Source organism: Canis aureus, chromosome 6 (genome assembly GCF_053574225.1).
Source record: "Canis aureus isolate CA01 chromosome 6, VMU_Caureus_v.1.0, whole genome shotgun sequence".
In the NCBI taxonomy this organism is placed as follows: domain Eukaryota; kingdom Metazoa; phylum Chordata; class Mammalia; order Carnivora; family Canidae; genus Canis; species Canis aureus.
The window spans coordinates 76654077-76676022 of NC_135616.1; the positions used below are offsets into that span (position 1 = coordinate 76654077).

At 38.6% G+C, this 21946-nt stretch overlaps 1 long non-coding RNA gene across 2 annotated transcripts in view; it reads left to right on the forward strand.

Annotated features, from left to right (window-relative positions):
• Positions 1 to 1882: 1882 nt before the first annotated feature.
• Positions 1883 to 21946, forward strand: part of LOC144315286 (uncharacterized) — a 64610-nt gene continuing 44546 nt past the window's right edge. The window contains exon 1 of one of the 2 annotated variants that reach the window (XR_013381031.1): positions 1883 to 2137. This is a non-coding gene — a long non-coding RNA (uncharacterized LOC144315286). The remainder of the gene's footprint in view (positions 2138 to 21946) is intronic. The other variant, XR_013381030.1, reaches the window with a different exon arrangement.

Below are 21946 nucleotides of genomic sequence, written 5' to 3' on the forward strand. Positions count from 1 at the left end.
TTGAGAAACTGGGGACAATGGAGTATGTGCATTAGATTGCATTAAAATGACTGTAATTTATGGGGAGGTGTTGAAAATGGCATTGAGGAAAAAGGATTTTATCTTTTGAAGATGAAACAAGTAGATGGAAAAATAAGGCAAACTTAACAATTGTTAAATTCATGTGATGAGAATTTGGAATATACAGTGTTCAACACACTGGACTTCCTACTTTTCCATATTTTTAAATGTGCCATAATAAAAGTCTAAAAATAAATAGAAAATAGTTGTATATGTCTATATTTGTATTTATTGGAGCATTATAGATTAAAGTTACAACAGTATCATTGGAAGGATTTAAACTGGTAAGGATTCATAAAACAATAATGTTCAGTGTTGATAAGTATGTTGCAAGATGGACATTCTCCATGCTGTTGGTAAAATTCGAATTTAATTGTAGACAAGCAAAATTTCTGAAAGCAATTGGGAAATGCAAGTCTTTAAAAAAATTCATACTTTCTCTCTGTGAATAAGTGCTATTACATGCTTTTACTAGTTACTAATTTAGTTAATTCCACATAGTCACATGTAGGATTAAAGTAGCACTTTATTGAATCAAATTCCATTAATCTAAAATATGCAATATTTCAAATATGCCAGACTCAGATGCACTGTTCCTCTGCTTATACAGATTTAATAAATTCATCTGTGGTCTAAATAAGATGACAAGGCTTAATTTTAATGGCAAATAAGCTTAAACAAACTGTTTCCTTTTTTTTTAAAGCTAAAATGTTAACATCAAATGATTCTCTCTTACACACTTATAATTTAATACTATAATATTTTAACTCATTCTATTTTTGCTGTTGGAACAAATGTATTTGGAACTAGGGCATTTTATTTGTATCTTTTCAAACACTCGTAATGCACAATTAGAAACAATTTAATTTTCTGAGGAAAATTTGCTTGTCTTAAAAGGAATGTTGGGTAGGAGGGTACTGCTTGGTACACTTATCCACTGTTCTATATTTTTTACCTGGCATTCTGGTAGTCAGATTCAGTTATTCTTGTATTAGGATTTTGTATAAACTGAGGCAGAAGAGAAAGCTTTATTGCATTTATTTATCTAATTGCGATAAGAAATGATAGCTTTGCAGCGGCATTGTTAAAAAAAATTCTTCCCATCCTCCACCTAGTGTAACATAAACAGGTAACTTTATTTGTTTCACATTGTGATTTGAATTCTGTATCCCTGCTGTCTTCAAAGTCCTTTTATTATACTTGTATTTGGGGTCCTTCTCCTCTCTCTATTGCATTTTCTCTTCTTGCTCTTCTTTCTTTATCTTACATTTTCCTCAGTGGTAGCAGGAAATGGTTCACAAGGGAGAGAAGTTATTCTGTTCATTAAGTAACTTCCAAAACAGGGAGAGAAAAGGTTTTCTTTATGTTTCAGACAAGAAAATTTCAGTCTGCCTTGCGTAAATGAAAATCGAACCCCATGACCTCACATGTGTTTTAAATGTAAAGCTTTGAATAATTTCCTAACTAAAAGACTCATTTCCCTAATTTTTAAGGGCTGTAGAATTGCATGAAAATGAGTATTTGTAATAAAAAAAATATTCGTGGGACCCATAATAGCCTTAACCAACATTTCCACGCTCAAGACTGAAAGATTCCCATGGATTGAGTGTGTTATGCTCATACTTACAGTATTTTAAAAAAGCATTATGAAGAGGCAACACAATATTCATATAGCTACTCTAGAGACAGCTTTTCTATAAAAAGAAAATAGTTCCTTTTTCTTAAGGCCTAGGAATAATATTAAACATAAGCAATAACATTATGCTCCAGCTGAGACCTCAATAAGGAAATGGAAAAAAGCAGGTCATCATTGTAGCGACATCCCACTAGAAATGTCACCATATTTGGTGGCGATACACAGCAAAGACTGCAGGTTTGCATGTCTAACGCAGCTGCCTCCTGCAGGCACTGTGAACTTCCTGGAACTTTTTGCATGCATTTTTCCCCCCATATTTTTCCTTCAATATCCTTTTTGGAAACGAAGCCTGAAGGAAGTAAATTTCAGAGATTGTGTGAAGGTCGCTGGAGCCAGGAGGAAATTAAGCCTGTTCTGAAGTCCCAGCCACAAGATGGTGAGGTGAGTCTCATAAATCCATAGGTCAGGCTGGTGATCTCTTGCCTTTGGGTTGTTCAGACAGATTTAGAAACATGAGAACCCTGAGGAATGCTGATCTAGTGTCTCTCTCCCAACTCCAAATTTTACAAAAGAAAAAAAGTGGCAAACTAAAGGCTATCTCCAGTGTTTGCCAAGAAGCTAAGTTACCTAATTTACCCAAGTTTAGGTAAATGAAGACCCCCTCACACCCCCAGAAGGAGACTCTACTCAGTCCTCATGCCTCAAGGCCCCTGATTCCTTGTTCTGCCCACCTTCTCTCCCACTGCTTGAGTTTTTTCTTTTGCTAACAGTGCATTCCAGTCTTCCTGAAAATCTTCCAAGGTGAAAGCAGACATAAAAATAATTCAATTAAACACAAATCATGTTTCCTTTTTTTTTTTCTTTTTGGATAGGGTTGTTACACTTAAGAAAAGGAAAATACTTTAGGGATACCTGGGTAGCTCAGTGGTTGAGCATCTGCCTTTGGCTCAGGTTGTGATCTGGGGGTCCTGGGATCGAGCCTCTTCTCCCTCTGCCTGTGTCTCTTCCCCCCTCTCTCTCTGTGTCTCTCATGAACAAACAAATGAAACAAAAAAAGAGAAGAAAAGAAAAAGGAAAATACTTTAAATATTATGTTTCTATGCTTAGATAATTTAATTTCTATGTTTAGATATTTTGGCAGATAAATTAGAGCAATTAAACTATGTGATAGTTAAATTTGCAATTTGTTGAATACTGTAACAGAAAGAGTGTTGATTAACAGATCTATATAAAACTAAGGGAAGTCTTTCCTAACATTGCTAAAATCCTGTATTCATGTAGTCCTAGTCAATATTTTTATTAATGAGTTAAATAAAGATAAAGTACTTCTTACATAATATATTAAGCACCTGCTATGTGTTAGTCTTGTTCTAAGCACTTGCCATCTATTAATTAATCCTGGTTCAACCCTAAGAAATAGATATTATTATTAGACATTATTATTTCATCCATGTATAGATAAATTCTACCGTTTGTAGATGCTTTTAATCACAACTAGAGCATCATTTAGAAATCATGATTATCGAGTGCCTGGGTGTCTCCATTGGTTAAGCCTCCAATATTGATTTTGGCTCAGGTCATGCATGATCTCAGGATTGTGAGATCAAGCCCCACATGGGCTCCCAGCTGAACATGGGTAGGATTCTCTCCCCCTCTCCCTTGACCTCACCCCCCTCCACTTGTGTGCATGCCTTCTTTCTTTCTCTCTCTTTCTCAAAAAAATAAAAATAAAAGAGAGAGAGAGAGAGAAAAGAAATCATGATTGTCAACTATGAAGAAAATGAACAACTCAAGAGTCCCTGCTGGTGGTTTGTGGGTGTGAAGGAGACTTGGCAGGGGGACTTGGCAGGACTTTCCTCTCTATTAGAAATAATGCAGCTCACCTGGCTATCTATGCATGCGAACATATTCTCTTTTGTTCCATATGTGTCCGTAGGAGCTCTATGCATGATTCGAGTGTCAAAAGCTTGTTCTACAAAAATATCACCAAAACAGTCTGTGATGAGGCAAAACTGAATTTATTTTTTGTTCAGTAGGAGAGAATACTACCTGAACAGCTAGAGCATCGGTACTCTCTCAGAGCGGGGAGGATAAAATTGGGGCATTTGTGGAGATGTTGAAGTCTGGTTGAGGCAGGTCTTCTGTGCAGAGGCTTAGTTAGACCTCTGCAGGGAACATAATAGCTTGTGATTAGTGGACGTGGCTGGATAGGGATTTTGAGGCAAAGAGCTTTGGGATAGAAACTGTCATTGATGCTTTCTTTTCAAAAATTGCTGAATTTTTAGGAAGTCTGTGGCATTAGCAAAGGAGTTACCTGCAACTTTTCTTTCTCAGCAAGAGATCCCTGGAATCTTAAAATTATGTTGATGCAGACAGTGGGATAGTCAAGTCACGCTGATACAGAGAGTAAGATTATAGATGGCCTTTATTCTGAAGCTCAACCTCCTATGCTATATTAAATGAAGGAATGAAGATATTTTAAAGGAGTTTTAGGCTTGATTGAAAGTTATAAAGTGAAATCGAACCAGTCAAACGCAAAGTTAAGTGAACCGTACAACTATAGAATAAAGATGATCTGACTTAATGCTAATTCATTTGTTGAGGCTGGAGAGGGGAGAAGCCATGTCCAAATCTTGATACTTCATTTGATTGTAACTCATGAAAGCAGCAATGTGTGATGGTTCAATAGAAACTAATATATTTTGAGTTGGGCTAATGAAGTATATCGTAGAGTATGCAAAGTAATAGCCCAGCACTCAACTGGCTCATTATTAATTCATCCATCCATCCATTCATCCATCCAATAATTAATTGATTAATTATTTGAGCAAACTGTGTTTCCTGAGGATCTATAGTTCTCTGGAACTAGATGTGAGAATGGGAGAGCCAATGTAGTTCCATTTCCTTGAATCTTCAAAAAGCAGTCCCATTCTTTTGTTTGTCAAAAGACATGTGTGGCTCAACCCAATTTAGAAGTAATTGCCTTGGGGCTTCTATGCTCTACTTCAGGCAAAGGATGTCTTTTCTTTCTTGGGGGAACAATTAAAAATGGCTACCTAGTGTAGGCTAGAAAGGTACCGTAGAGATAATGGGAAATTAAAGGAAAGAATAAGACAATGCAGGATATGTTTTTATATTTGACAGCCATTGATTATTATTTAACTACAAACACGAAATTTGGGTCCTGCCTTCAATTAAACTCTGAGCTCCTTGGGGACAAGGGCTATTTCTCACTTATTATACTGTGACCGTATCTTGTACAGGCGTTACATATCTCAGATGTTCAATAAATGGTCTTTGGTTGATTGAAACTGTGGTAACTGAGGTTATTGTGGTAAACTGAGCATAATTTCTCTGACCATAAGTATTCTATTGAGACTGAGAAATTTGTAAACAGCAACAGAAAGAATGAGTGCCTGGTGCATGAAATAGGAAGCGGTTAATCTCTGCTTAGAGGTGGGCAGGGCTTGACAGAGCAGTAGGCATTGATGGGGTTCAGCAAACACTACTTGAAAATATGGCATTTTGGCATATTGAATATCTTAAGCTGAAAGAATTTGAGAGAACAGTAGAAGCAAGGACATCAATCTGTCCTCCTCCCCCTTCTTCCCTGAAGCAGGTCATAAAGCTCTCATGTGAAAGGACCATTCCTGTATCGAGAGGAAGGAAGATATTTTTATCACCAGAGACAGGGAGTTTGGGATGAGGAAATCTGTATAAACACATCTTGTCAAACTAACTCTTATCTTCCTAGTTACCTCTTCACCATCAACTATCCCTAGCCCAAACCTCTTTCTTGTCAATTTTTCACAAAAGTATTATTTCTTTGTCTAAGAGTTATAAAAGCTTCCTGCTTGATCACTTCTTTTTTTTTTTAAGATTTTATTTATTTATTCATTAGAGTCAGAGAGAGGCAGAGACACAGGCAGAAGGAGAAGCAGGCTCCCTGTGGGGACCCTGATGCAGAACTCGATCCCAGGACCCCGGGATCATGCCCTGAGCTGGAGGCAGATGCTCAACCACTGAGCCACCCAGGCATCCCATTTCTCTGGGTTTTTATTCTCTTGTAAAGTCTCCCATGTACTTGTAAAAATGCCCTAAAATGGGTATGCTTTTCTCTTGTCAATCTGTCTTCGTCAGCTTAATTTTCAGACCCAGCCTGGGACCCTAAGAAGTTAGAGGAAAATGTTTTCCTCCTTTACAGGATTTTCCAGACCAAGAAGGAGGGAAAACTGTGGGGAAAAGTCAAACCAGTAAAACAGTACAATATTCAAGATGTAGCAAGTGTTCTTGCTGGAGCATAGGCTGCATATAGCAGTAGCCACAGAGAAGACTGGGGATTTCAATAGGAGGCAGCTTGTCAGTGGCCATGGATGTTACAGTTAGGAGTTAGGACTTGACCCCATATGTACTAGGGACATTATCTAAGAAGAGGTGTTAAAAGATACTTTTCAAAAAAAAAAAAAAGTAAAATCATTATTCTTGTACAGGTATAAAAATGAACACATGTTAAGTATTTAACTCATGAGGGAACCAGGCAGATGTTAAAACTGATTCATAAATGAAGAAGCACAAATTTATATGGAGTAAAGGAATGTCGAAATCAATGTGTAACAGAGTTAAAACTGGCTTTTCCACACTGAACAGGGGAAATAGATTGAGTTACTATCAGACAGGCCATCATTTGTATATCTATTAGCCATCTCAAACTTACAATACTTAGAAGTAATTTCAAGATAATGGAAAATTAGAATTGGTTAATCTTGACTAGTGTCCTCTAGGCAATTCTTAGCCTTTCATTGATACATAAATTGTTCTTTTTTTTTCTCTTTCTTACAGTGACTTCTCTAGTTTGTGTTTTTGAAAAACTATTCAGTGCTTTAGGGTAAAGAAAAGAGCTAGAGAAGTAAAAGAGAGAGAGAATGTCTGAACCAATGTAATAAGGATGAAAATGAAGAGATAGAATTGTGAAAGGATAAAACTAGAAATTATGTGACTTAGAAAGTGAGTCAAAGTGAATGCTGAGGAAGAGGAATTTTTCTACTTGGGCCATTGCATGAATTGTCTTTAAGATCTGATGCAAGAAAAAAAAAATAGAAAAGGTCTGAAGAGAATAATAGGTTTAGTTTTAGGGTCCCCGGAGTTTGATGTGTCTTAAAGACATTCAAGAGGAGATGCTTGGTTGACAGTTGTTAGGAAACAGATCAGCACCAGAAATAGAAGTTTGGGAACCATCAGTGAATCGATGACCCTAAGTCTTGCGTATAAATAGGGACTTTCAGAAATAGTAAGAAAAGGAGAAGTCAGAGACAATATTTCTGCTGAATATCAACATTTCAATAATGCCCAAAGGAAAAGGACACTTACAGAAGATGGAGATGGAATTTAGAGAGGCAAGTGGAAAGATCGAATTTAGAGAGGCAAGTCAAGAAGATGACAGGCCATAGTTGATGCATTAGTTATCTATTGCTTATCTAATGCTGTATGAAAATTACAGCCAAAACGTAGCAGCTTAAAACAATAAACATTCAACAGAGTTTCTGAGAATCAGGAATCTGGGTGATGCTTCTCTGGGTGGTTTTGGCTCTGTGTCTCTCACAAGGTGGTAGTCAAGATGTTGGCCAGGGTTGCAATCATCTCAGAGGGCGGCCCCAGTTCCTCAATGGTTGTTCCCTGGAGGCCTTTGATCCTTGTTGTGTGAACCTCTCCAGGGGTGGTCTGAATGATCTCACAACCTGGCAGCTGGATTTCCCCCATGGTTTGTGATGGAAGAGAGTTAGAGATAGGGAGAGAGAGGATGAGAGAGTGAAAGAGAAAATGCCCAAGTGAGACAGCACAAGACTGAAAGTGGAGTCTTCAAGCCCAACATCCATAGTAATTAATTACTTCTTCCATATACTATTATTCATCACACAAACTAACCCTGGTTCAATGTGGAGTGAGTCTCAATAAGGGTTTGAATACCAGAAGGCACTGATCATTGGGGGCCATCTTGGAGGTTGGCTACCTTAGAACCTAAGGAAGAAGAGTTAGAAGAAGGGTGTACTCAATAAATATTAAAAATATATACACACATATATATATATCACCATCATATTCTATCTTTTAAAAATGACACACATTCGAGTATAAAAAGTTGTGAAGATTCTGTAAATAAAGACATTGGGGGTATGTGGATATTTAAGATGGAAAAGAGAGTGTTAACATTTCTATAGGACCTGGTTGATGATTCATGAGATAGATTCATAAGACTCGGAAAGGTTTTTTTTTTTTTTAAGTTTTTATTTATTTATTTGAAGGAAATAGAGAAAGAGAGAGAGGGAGAGAGAGAGAGAAAGAAGGAGCAGAGGAAACTGCCAGAGGGAGAGGGAGAAGCATGAAGCCCCACCGAGCATGAAACCCTACGTGGGGCTTCATCCCAGGAGCCCGGGGTCACGACCTGGGCCAAAGGCAGACACTTAACTGACTGAGCCACCCAGGCGTCCCAGTTAACAGTCTTAATAAGCACAGAATTTATGCCTCGCAAGTAATGGGAGAACATTCCCATTACAGTTGCATAGTCAAGGTTGGAGAATTGAAACTGTTCTGGCTACACCATAATGTTACGATCTAATCTTAGCATCTCTAAGCATCGAGGGGTAAGGGATCCCCATCATTATAGGGACTGAGAACCTCTCTGTCACTGCTCACCATCCACAGTGACATAAAATAGAAAAGTAGAAGAGTCCTCTCTTCTATTTTTGTTTAGTCATTGTTTCCACTGCTTTGTAACTTTTGCTTATTCTAACTTACCCTCTGTTAGGTTTTGCTTCCTGCCTCCTGCCCGTGTGTCTACAGGCTCGTGTCCCCACACTACTGGAATTAAAGTCTCTCTCTCTTTCTATCACCTACTCCCCTTTTTCCTCATGGCTCTCTGTCCCCTCACTTTACTTATTTCCTCTTTCTAGCAGTTATCTTTACTTGGCATTTCATTCATTCATTCACTTTTGCTCTCTGATGGAAAGTAGCCCCATGAGATCGAGTTTTTAATTTTATTTACAGGGCTACCTAGGTGCTCAGTGGTTGAGCATCTGCCTCCACCTCGGGCCATGATCCCGGAGTCCCGGGATCGAGTCCCACATCGGGCTCCCTGCATGGAGCTTGCTTCTCCTCCCTCTTCCTATGTCTCTGCCTCTCTCTCTCTGTGTCTCTCGTGAATAAATAAATAAAATCTTTTTAAAAAGATAATTTTATTTACAGTGGTGGCTTGGCATATCAGGGACTCAATAATAATTTTTTAAATTAACTAATATGACATATTTTAATAATATCATGAACCCATCTCCTACCTCATTGTCTGGAGGTAATTTCTATGGGCAAGGCCCCTTCCCCTACCTGCTGTAGTGACATAGGTTGTCTGAACTTCATCACGGGAAGCCTGATACTACAGAACCTGACCTCTTTCTTTTTTTTTTTTTATAAATTTATTTTTTATTGGTGTTCAATTTGCCAACATATAGAATAACACCCAGGGCTCATCCCGTCAAGTGCCCACCTCAGTGCCCATCACCCAGTCACTCCCACACCACACCCACCTCCCCCTCCACTACCCCTAGTTCCTTTCCCAGAGTTAGGAGTCTTTCATATTCTAACCTGACCTCTTTTTTTTTTTTTTTTAACCTGACCTCTTTTAATGAGAAAGAAAAAACCCAGTATTTACCATCTGATGTGTTTACTATTTAAAGAAACATATTAGGATTAAAGGTTAGAAATGTAAACTAGTAGTACATCTTTAATCATGAAACTTCAAAAATTTAAACTTGTATTAAAGAGAATAAAACATCATTGATTTCATGTTTACTATGTGAAACAAATACTTGTTTACCTTAGTATTAATAAAGCTTCAGTTTGAATAAATGGTCTTCTTGAAAATCTAAAATAAAGGAAAATCAGCAAATAATGAATGAGTCATGAAACAATAACTCAATATTCTCTATCACATTCATATTAAGTTCTATTTCTCTTAAGAAACTACTGTAACTACTCTAGTAGAGGGTAGGCATTACTCTTATAAGTTTAAATTTATTCTTCCCAGTTTTATTAAGATATAATTGACATGCATCACTGTATAAGGTCATAGGTATATAGCATGACGGTTTCTTTGCATATATTGTGAAATAATCACCATAATAGGTTCAGCTAACATTCACCTTCTCATATAGATACAATAAAATAAAAGAAAAAAGAAGAAAGGAAAATAATTTTCTCATGATCAGAATTTGTAGGATTTACTCTCTTCATTTTCTTATGCATCACACAGCCATATTAAGCATAGTCATTGTGTGTGTGTGTGTGTGTGTGTGTGTGTGTTTGTCATTGTGTTGTACATTAGATTCCTAATACTAATTTATCTTGTACCTGGAAATTTCTATCTTTTGACCACATTTCTCCAATTCCTCTATCCCCCACCCCTCACCTCTGGTAAACACAGATCTGATCTCTTTTTCGTTTGGTATTTTTATTATTGTGGTGGTGGTTGTTGTTTTGTTAGATTCCACATATAAGTGAGATTATACAGCATTTGTCTTTTGTGTCTGACTTATTTCACTCAGCATAATATCTTCGAGCCCCATTCATGTTGCAAGTGGTAGGATTTCCTTGTTTGTTGTTTTTCTATGGCTGAATAATAGTCCATTACAGTCTATGCCACCACTTCCTTACCCATTCATCCATTGATGGACGCTTAGGTTTTTTCCATGTCTTGGCTATTGTAGATAATGCTCCTGTGGCCATGAGGGTGCAGATATTTTTCCAAGTTAGTGTTTTCATTATGGTTGAATATATTCCCAGAAGTGGGATTGCTGGATCATATAGTAGTACCAGTTTTAATTTTTCAAGGCTCCTCCACACTGTTTTCCATAGTGGCTATGCCAATTTATAATCCCACCAACAGTGTATAAGGGTACTCTTTTTCCACACCCATGTACATTTGTTATCTTTTATCTTTTTTGACAGAAAAGTCCTGTCTGCCCTTTCCCTACTTGAGCACGGTTGGGCTTCATAGTTTCCAGGGATTGTTGCCAGCTTTTGTGCTTGTGGGCAGGAAGACACTCTCCACAGTGGGTGGAGCTACGGCTCAGCCCCCTTGCCTGGGTGGAAAGGAGGAGGAAATGCTCCCAGCTGCTCTCAGTTTCCCAAGCGGGCTCTCCATTTGGCTGAACCAGGACTGAGCTCCTACCTCAGCTCTTGCCAGCAGTTACTCTCCCACCTGTGCGTAGCATGGATGCCTCCATGCCTGGTACTGGTTGTGCTTTGGGGCAATCAGCTCGGCTCACCCACCTCTCTGCCAGGCTGCAGGCAGGGCTTCCAGGAGTTGTCTTCAGCCCTTCTGGTCAGAGGAGCTGGAAGGCATCCCTGATGGTGGCTGGGGCTGTGATTTAGCACCTTGCCTGGGTGGGAGCAAATGAGGCTATAGGGCTGGCAAACAGTCTCATTTAAGGGTCCGAATCAGGGAGATCTGTATCCCTCCCAGTTCCCTGGTGTGAGGACATCCTCATTTTAGTTTGGCAGATGAGCAAGACTGCTGGCTAAGATGGCCACGTGGCCAGCACAGGTGTGAATTCAGTCCGCCAAGACCCTGGTGCTGGTTGCCCCACCCCACTTTTCTGTCATAGATTCCCAGTGGTTGAGCCCCACAGGTTCCTGCAATTCCCATAATGCAGAATCAAAGTAGGGGCTCCCACAAAGTGACCCATAGGGCTGGGGGAGGCTCGTTGCCTACCACCCCAACCTTGTTCTCTTTTTCCCCTGGAGTAACTGGCAGCTCAGGGGAGACCTCTCCAAGTAGTACTGTCCTGTCCTGGGACCTGGTCAATGGGCAGTTGCTGTTCTAACCTTTCATCATCATCATCTTCTTTTTCTTCTTCTTCTTTTAAAGACTTATTTATTTTAGAAAGAGAGAATGAGAGTGGGGGCTGGAGTGGGGAGGGGCAGAGGGAGAGAGAGAGAGAAAATACCATGTAAACTCCCCACTGAGTGTGGAACCCAACTCAGGAGCTCAATCCCATGACCCTGAGATCATGACTGGAGCCAAAATGAAGAATCTGACACTTAACCTACTGAGCCACCCAGGAGTCCCTGCACTCACTCTTCTAATGCAATCTGTTTTGGTCTCTGTGGTATAAGAGGAGTGCTTCAGCCTCAGCACCATGCTCTAGGATTTTCTCAGTAATGTCTTGTTCTTGAAGAGCTGTAAGTTATTTTTCTTGTGAGGGAGTGTGAAGTCAGGAATAATCTACGTTGCCATCTTGGTGATGTCACTCTTTAAATTGAAAGTTAGATTTCATTGAGATAAAATAGCACTGAATTAAATTTAAAAAAATCAAAAGTCTCATCTTCTTAGATAAACTTAATGGGTTTTTTGGGAGGTGTTATCTTTTCAAGTCAAGGACTTACACTATTTCTGGCTATTAAACCTCAATGCCTCGTACATAATTGATGCTTATACAGAATAAGAATAACAATATCATTATTGACACTGTTTAAAGGCTATGAATTTTCATGAAAACCCTATGAATAAGTTCTGTTTTATTCTCACTTTAAAGATAAGAAAACTGGGCTAGAGAAGTTGGGTAAAAGGGCCAAAGCTGGACATTGAACTCTCTTCCAACCTTTCAGTTGATATCCAGAATGTTTGAGGTCCGTTGGATGATGCTCATTTGTCAGAAAGGAATGTGCCTGTGTCCTCTCTCCTAACATACTGTTTACAACAACTTTTAAGCCAAAATATTTTCAATTATGACATTAACAATAGGTTCACTGTTCTCTGGCTGATGCCTTTGATTTGGAATAATTCTTAATTATTTTGGAGAGAAATATTGTTTTAAAGATTTTATTTATTTATTCATGAGAGACACAACAGACAGAGGCAGAGACACAGGCAGAGGAAGAAGCAGGTTCCATGCAGGGTGCCCGATGTGGGACTCGATCCCAGGACCAGGATCATGCCCTGAGCCGAAGGCAGATGCTCAAACTTTGAGCCACCCAGGTGCCCTGAGAGAAAAAAAAAAAAATATTTTTATTTTTTATTTATTTTTAAAAATTTTCTTAAAAAGATTTTATTTATTTATTCATGAGAGACACACAGAGAAGCAGAGACACAGGCAGAGGGAGAAGCAGGCTCCGTGCAGGGAGCCCGACGTGGGACTCGATCCCGGACCTCAGGATCATGCCCTGGGTGGAAGGCAGATGCTCGACTGCTGAGCTACCCAGGCATCACAAGAAAAAAGTTTTTTTAAGAGTATGGCCCCTATTAGCTGAGCACATGATAATAATTCACTTATGAATAAAATTTTTATTCTACAAATAATTACTATTTTAAGTGCCTTGCCTTTTCTTTGAAATAGATTGGAGTGGTTTATGGATTAAGTTATAATTTAGGATGATTGTTTTTATTAAAAAATAGGACAAAGATCACCAGGAAAGCACAATGCTTAGAGTATTTTAAGAACCATGAGTGGACAATGTGGCTCTAAGGTTTTTAGCAACTGAGGCAAAAAGGAAAATCTATCAAATCATTTGATTTTTATTTTTTAACAACAGGAAAAAAATATATTGAAAAGCTTGTAAAAATGGTTATTTTCCTTCCTTGACTTAAATGTCTCTCTTTCAAAATAAAGACATTATGCAAGGTAGTCTCTTAGTTTCCTTTTTTGCTCTATGATTTTATAAGCTTCAACTATAATATTACAAAAATAAAATAATAAAATAAAATAAAATAAAATAGAAAGGTATTTCTTACTGTAATCATCTATAAAGACATAGGACAGGGCAGAGTGAAGGTCTTTCTCTGAAGGAATAATATAAGCTAGCCCAGATGCTCTGAATTCTGTTGGTCTCTAAATTAATACAGGTTAAACAATCACAAAAAAATAGTGGTTTTAATAAATTTCATCAAGGCTTTTACTATACCAGTGATTATTTAAAAATAACCAGTAGTTTGACCAAGCTTTTTGGTAAATGGAAGATTGGTTGCATATCCTATATACATACACAGAGCTTGACTCAGTGATTATGGAAGCAAAGTTTCACGTTTTCTGTATATTTAGTTTTCTCTGGATTCTTATTAATCTGGACTTTTGTTTTTTTTTTTTACAGTAATAAAAGGAAATGTGACAATGAGGAATAAAACATTTTCCTTCACTTGCTCTCCTGATCCCTTTCTCTCAAGGATTTCTGCCGTCAGCAATTTTTCAACAAACATTTATTTAATGTTTGCTCTGAGTCAAGTCTTGAACCTAACGGAGTTGACTCCCGGATCTGTATCTGTGACTCCCAACCCTGACCTTTATTTGGTTCCCAAACAAATGTTACAGCAAATCGCATGATATATCTCCACCTTGTTGTGCTGGTTTTATATCAAAGTCTATATACTTCCAACTGAGTCCTTTCTAATTCTTCTGAAAGGTGATCCCATATAGTTGCTTTATTTCATAATAAACCCATTAACTCACTTAACACCTATTGTGACAGGCACTTGGGCTGGGTGCTGGGACAAGAGTGGCAAGGTTCCTGATGGTATGCAACTTTCGGGCAAAGAATAAACAAGTGAATGTAAAAAATACATAAAGTAATTATGTGGTGGCGTGTAACCAGAGGTCACTTTACTGCTGTCAGAGAATGGCTCTCTGAGATCTGAAAAAGGAGTAACTATAGTCATCCGTACTTTTCATTTTTTTCATCCACTCTGTCATTCCTTAGTACTCATTCCTTAGTACTCATGTCATTCCTTAGTACACTCACTTAGTACAAATGAGTACTTAGTACTCATTTTCATCCATTCTGTCATTCCTTAGTACTCATTTCGAATGCATTTACTGAATGCCCACTAAATACTAGTCAGTATGAGAAAGCTTGAGATGCGAAGATGAATAAAACACATCCTCTGTTGTCCCCAGGTGTTACAGTCTAGTGAAGAGCTAGATCAATAAGCAAATAAGCTCAATAAAGTGTTATTTGTTTATTTGAAAGTGTATGCGCACAAGGGCAGAGGGAGAGAGAGAATCGTGGGCAGAGGGAGAGAGAGAATCGTAAGCAGACTCCACACTCAGCATGCAGCCCAATGCAAGGCTCCATCTCATGACCCTGAGATCATGACTGGAGTTCAAATAAAGAGTTGGAGACTTACACTTCTGAGCCACGCAGGTGCCCCTACTATTGTAATTTATCTCAGTCGATACCTATATGGGTCTCAGTAGGGGATAAACAGGATGAAGGAGCTTACTCAAGTATAAGCTTAAGAACATTATATAGATCTTATTCCTCTTAATATCCCCAGCACAGGACCTGCAAATAGGTACTCAAAGGAAAGCGATGACTGGATATATGAAAGACGTCACACTTGCTATTTATGCTAGTGAGTTGAGAGTAGAGTCCTACTGATTTACTTTATCCATTATTCTACTGTTCCCGACATGGTGTATTTCTCTCGATATCAATCTGTATTTTATTATTTATAATCCCATACCTGGCATTTTTAAACACTTTTCTTTCTCTGGAGATTCCTTTCAGTAATACAGAAGATAAAATATGGGGGTACCATGTCTCAAAATACCAACAAAGATCACAAAAACAAAACAAAATCTAATAAAATTCTAATTGTTGTTTCATTGTTCTGTCATAGATTTTGGCACATATATTACCCACTTTACCTCTCACCTCCACAAAATTGAGTGATTTCCCTAAATCACGGGATTTACAACTGTCAGAGTGTGGCAATGGAAACACTGGCCCTTGAGGCAGGTGAACAGAGATGATTCTTGCTTGTCTCCTCTACATCTGACATTTTGCAAAAAATTGAAAACCTGAGTCCTATCTCAGTCCTGCTTGTACATTCTAATACCATCTATCTCTCATTACTGGCAAGTTCATAATTGTTTTTAATTTTGCTCCTTGTTACTACCTAAAACTGGAAATAGTTTTATCTTTTCCCAGCTTTGGTGTATTGGAAGAACAGCAGGTCATCTTTCATTTGGAAGAGTTTCACAGGTGGAAATATGAACTTGTCCTTCAAATGTCTCCTTACCCAGTTAAATAATCCTTTTTGATGTTTTGAGCTCATTTTTAAAAAGCTGTCTCTTTAGTTTTGAAGAAGTTTAATTATTTCTTGCTGAAACAAAGGATCTTTACCTAAATCTTGTGCTAGAAATATGGTTTTAAATAGAAATCATGTCTGTTGTGAGATTTCCTCAAATGTGTTCATATTTGGAGGAAATTAGTTACACAGTTCACTAGAAAATTATGACTGATGGTATTACTATTTTTATTTTCTTCTTTATTGATTTTATAATGACCTGAAATTCAGTAGAATTATATTATGTAAAAAAAGGAACATTTAAGGCAGTCCTTTATTTAATCCGTGTTATTTCCTGTAAATCATCCATACAAATATTTTCAGAATGCCCTTTGTCTCTGATATATTTTATCTGTAGAACAGCAGCCTAATATGAAAATTGATAGTCTTTTCTTTATTTTTTTGTAGTTTACTCAAAAAATTCAAACATCTGTCTTGTTTAATATAGTCACTGTAGACCACATAAATTTGATGGTTGGGAGAAACAAAAGCTTTTCCAGAGATCTTAACACTTCCATACATAAGAATATTTTTTAATGGGGTTTGTGAACAAGAAAAATTTTTTGATAGCCTGTAAGTTTATAGGCAGCTGATAACTCTGGAAGTCTTGATTTTTTTTTTTTAAATACAGCAAATTGAGCAAAACTCCATAAAAGATGACAGTTACTCCACTTGTCACTCTTGGGAACTAAGAACAAAGTTAAACATGACCCTTAAGGGACAAAAAGACGCTTTTGCAGAATTGAGCCTGAAAACAATGCAGGATTCAATCTTTTTGTCTCTTCCTTAAACTTGGAGGGAACGGAGTCAGAAGGCGAGTCAGAATCATAATGCTATTCCAACAACTGTTAGGAGGGAGTGTTGCTAAGAGAAGGAAGGCACCAAATTGGAAATGATGATAGAGGAAAAGTCATAGTTAGAGAATCCCCAGCATGGAAGGCAGAAACCTAATTGTAAGACCTACAGCCACGAGCAGGCACAGAAAGTCCCTTAGGTCTGAGGTCCTCTGGAATAAATCTTTGGTGATAACAACACAGTCCACAACAGGGATACTTTCATATTTATAGTTTATTCTCCATTATTGCCAGAGGCCTCAAATCCCACATAGTCAAAATCTCCATTCACTGCTGCCTGCTGGGCATTTAACAAGGGCTCTTGTAACAGGACCCCGAACAAGTATGAACATGAATAAAAAGTGCAGGGGCCAGCCAGGCACCACAGGCTGTGAGGTAGCCAAGTGGAGCCATTGGAGAGAAACAGAGAAAGCATACAATGACCCTTAGTGCCTCAAGGCATGGCTTCAAAGGGTGTCAACGCCAATTAAATTGTAAAAGCTCTGTCAGCTTCTGAAAAGTCATCCAGACACGGACAAGACAGCACAGAATCAAAGGGCTGGGCTATGATTTTGTATGGTCTACACTAGACCTGGTGTACACATGCACGCCTGGCAATGTGTGACCCGTATGTGAGCCTTCCGGGTAAGGCTGTCCTTAGAGGTGGAAATACCCTTCCTTTGGGAGCTGGCCAGGCTCAAGCTGGGGCATCTTGAAAACCTTTATTAGCAGGTGTGACTGGTGGCTCCCATAGGTAAATTGCCCGAAAATATAACTCTAACTAAGACATGTACCACAGATTATGCCCATAGATCAGCTAAGGGATAATTGCCTAGACTCTTGGCTTGAGCGACACAGAGGCAGGAAAGCAAATGTGACAAATGACATTACAGAGGGTTTTCTTTGTCAGCAAAGGCTCCATGGAATCTACTCTTGCGGGCCAGGGGACATTTTGACGGTAACAGATTTTGTTTCAAATAGCTGACACCAATAAGAAGGTAACTTTGCATTTTCTTTGCATTTTTTATTTGGCTTTGGAAAGTGTTAATGTGGCTTTAAAGAACGTATTGGTTTTTGGCAAAGATACCCTAATCTCAATTCATGAAACGATGTCTCCCTCTCCTTTGTGCCTCCAGGTAACTATGGTAGGTATGACCAATTTATTGGATGGCTTTCAAAGTGATAGCAGAGTTGGGGAGGAGAAGAAATGCATTTTATAGCTAGGGGAAAAGAGAGAGGAGAAACTGTCAACGTGTTTCTCACATATTTTATTGCTAAGTAATTTTTTTGGTCTCTGAAACTTTTTCACTTTTTTACTCACCAAATCAAGTGAAATGCCTGGGGTTTGAGGTAGGTTGATTCATGCTGAAAAGTAGACTCTAATGACATTAAAGTTCCAAGCACGGTCAGTCTTAAAAACATAACAAAAACAAAAACACAAAACTCAAAAAGATTATTCTTACCTGGATTTTTGAGAGGGAGTGCCACTTAACATAAGGATTTAGAATGCAACCTTTTTAAAAAATCAAACTATTTAAATGCTCTTGACATAATTAAAATTATTCTTTTGTTTTGAAGGAAAGATAAACAAGGCATAACATAATGCAGCGTATTATCGAGTATCACTTTGAAGCTCTAGTTTGTTAGATCATCTATTAGATACTTTATTTTATAATATAATAGCTGTTGGGGCGCATGGTTGAGCATCTGCCTTCAGCTCAGGTCGTGATCCCGGGGTCCTGGGATGGAGTCCCACAAGGGGCTCCCCACAGGGAGCCTGCTTCTCCCTCTGCCTCTGGCTCTTTCTCTGTGTCTCTCATGAATAAAATAAAATCTTTACAAAAGCATATATAACAGCTGTTGAAAAAATCGGTTCAATAACAGTAAGGAACACATTTATTCAAATTTTAGTATTGATACTGAGTTAGTCAAGATGGGTTAGATAATGCTATAGTGACAAAGAAAGAAACCTTAGTAGCTGAAAACAGAAATACTTTCTCCCATAAGTTTTCTATGGGTCTGGGACACCCCAAAGAGCAGTACTCCTCCACTTGCTCTGTAATATGGCAACACTTTATCACCCTGTGCTTCCAAATTGTCATGACAGGGAACAGGAGTTAGATGGTCAAGTACCTGCAATTAAATGCTCTTACTTGGACCTGATGAACCTCATTTCTGCTCATATTTAATTAGCCAAAGCAAGTCACGGGGCTATCCCCAACTTGTAGGGGTGAATACAATTCTCGTGAGCCTGGAAGTGGGAGTTGGTGTTAGTGAACAGTTGTGAAATCAGCCATAGCCCAACTGCTCTCTTGATACCCAAGTATTCTTTCCTCTCTTCTGGCCCAGTCCTACACTCAAGCCCTCCATGAGCGAGATGATCCAAAAGCTCTTCGGCCAGCATGGAGTCCATGATCCCAGAGAAGAATGTGGCTCTTGTTGATATGGAGACACAGAAACTTAAAAAGGAAAAGTTGTTTTCTCCCTTCACAATCCACAGACTGGGAAGGAGTAAGGATGATACTGAACTTCAACATGGGAATTTAGAGAAGCGGATGGACAGTCACTGTGAGGACCCTCTAGACTGGGAGGTGGGGAATATTCCTCGGGATCCCAGCTTCTCTGACGGGGATCCCAGTCTATTGTTCTTGCTGATACGTGACTTCACACTTGAGAGCTCATTCTTGGGGCAGCCTGGGTGGCCCAGCGGTTTAGCACTGCCTTCAGCCCAGGGTGTGATCCTGGAGACCCAGGATCGAGTCCCATGTTGGGCTCCCTGCAGGGAGCTTGTTTCTCCCTCTGCCTGTGTCTCTGCCTCTCTCTCTCTGAGCCTCTCATGAATAAATAAATAAAATCTTTTTTTTTTTTTTTAAAGAAAGCTCATTCTTTCTTTATTCCTGTTTGTCACATCAATAACAGGCATTGGGGAAAATAAGGAATAAGAAATTGAGAAATAAGCAATTCTCTGGGCCCATTACCTTGGGTTAGTTACCAAGGGTGATTTTAACTTATAAACAGCTACAGTCTCTTTGAGTCCAGTCATGGGATTCCTTTGGCAGTGAAATTCTCTCAAAACTTGTATAGGTTTCTTATCTATTTGATTCTACACAGTTTCATGTACCAGTTCCACACCCATAAGGTTTTTTTGAGATTTGGTTCCTGGAATATTTGCTTTCTTATTTTCTCCCCATTCCTCTTCTTCTCTTTTTTTCAACTCCCCCCCCCCCTCCCCATCCCCTTTCATATTTGCAATTCCATTAAGTATGTTGTGGTTCAGGGGAGAGTCATACTTTCAGTCTCCTTTTCTTAGAGATTTTTAATCAATTGAAAGGTTAGATGGGGTGTCCCACTTTTAATCATATCTTTATTCTGAGATGACCTAATCCATTCCCAGATTTAAATATGATGCAGTAGCCATCCCTGATTTGATCCTTCCCTTAATATTTAGATTTCATTGCTCTGTTTTGCACAAAGTAGGTTTTGAGAAGCAGTAGCATTTTCTAACCCTACTAATCCCCAAAATTCTTTATTCTTATATTTATTTTTGCTTCTAATTGCAATCGTCTATTATTTTATGAGATGATCTATTTTTCTTTTTGTGATACCTTGCCAATTGCAGCTGACATCAATCTGCAGACACTCTAATTTTATATTTAATCTTTCTTCTAGAGCAACAAGTTTTTTTTGGCATAAGATCTATCCTATAAATTATCATAGGTGATAATATTACCAAATGATCTGCCCCTGTATATGATTTTTTTTTTGAAGTTTTTATTGGGGGTAACTTAGGTCAGGTTCTCTAGAAGCGGAGCCTGAGAGAGGGACTCTGGTACAAGTATTTAGTAAGGGACCACTCACAGGTGAAATCTTCAAGGAAATGAGAAAATTCAGGATGAATCTAGGCCCAAGATGTGGTTTTAACTGAGGTCTAGCCTCAGCTTGATCCCATGGGGAGCTCTGGAGGATAAATCACATCAAAAGCTGTCCTACTCTGAGACAGGGCAACCAACTTTTATCTCCTTGAAACAGTTGGCCATTGGCTTAGGGCTGTTCCCCCAGTGGGGAGATCCTAATTCCTAGGAATTCCATGGGAAATGGACCTGAGATCTGGATGACTTAGCCAGAAATTGTAATTAATTTGGAATCAGCAGCAAGATTTTATGGGTGCATTTCACTAGAGAAATACTCCCTTTGAAATGGTTGGTTGGGCCTGACACTACAGTATCAAAGGCAGCCAGAAAGCGCAAAAGGGACAGCCTTTGTAGACTGGCTCAGGGCTTCTTGGATGGAGATCAGGAGCACTCATTTTGGATTTTCATTAGTATGTAGAGTTTGCAACTTCTTGAGGCTCCCAAATAGCCTCACTGAACTGGGATTGGTGAATAACTTCTAACTGGTGACCCTGCAGTGACTCATTCGCTTGTATCCCCTTGCTTCTTGCTTCTGATGCTCAGAAAGCATGCACAGGGGGTTGCTCTAAGGTGTTGCATGCATCATAGCTCTCAGTGTTTGAGACCTGCTATTTTGTGCCCCTGCATATGATTGATTTCCATCTCCTAGCCTTCACAGAAGGTGGCCATTCACAATTGCTACCCCTGTAGGATCAACACTAAATCTATGTCACATATTTTAGATTTCTTGCAATGGCAGCATCTATTCCTAGTATAAATAACTGTTTTAGTCAACATGGATTAGGGTGGGCTACACCAACAAACAACTCAAAATTTCAGTAGCTTAAAACACAAAGATTTATTTCTCTTTCATGCCAGGTGTACTATGAACCCAGAGAATTCTCAGGGCAGCTGAACTACTCTCCATGGCATGGCTCTATGTTGCCCTTCTTTAGCAATGTGGTTTTTCAATAGCTATCGCAGAGACAAAGTGAAGTACAGAATTAAGTGCCAGTAATTAAATGGTTTTCCCCGGAAGTGACAATTATAATTTCTGTCATTCCTAACACCTAAGAGGCAGGGATATATATTTATCTTATGTGTCTGGAAGGTAAGGAGAATTGGATGTCAGGGATTAGAGGTCATGTCTGCTGAGTCCCCTGACTTTGTGACTTGATGAATGGGAACACCATTCATCAGTTCAATAGTTTCTGAACCCTTACCACTATAGGCATTTTATTTCTACTTTATTAGAATCATTATTATAAACCTAGCTGACAAATTTTATATATGTCTTAAAATTTTTAAGTATTTAAAAGTTTTGATATAACTTCCATGAATGGCTTCTATCTTTTAGTTATTCAGATTCTGACTTCCTTTCTAGATGGACACTAGTCGGTTAAGCATGTGCCTTTGG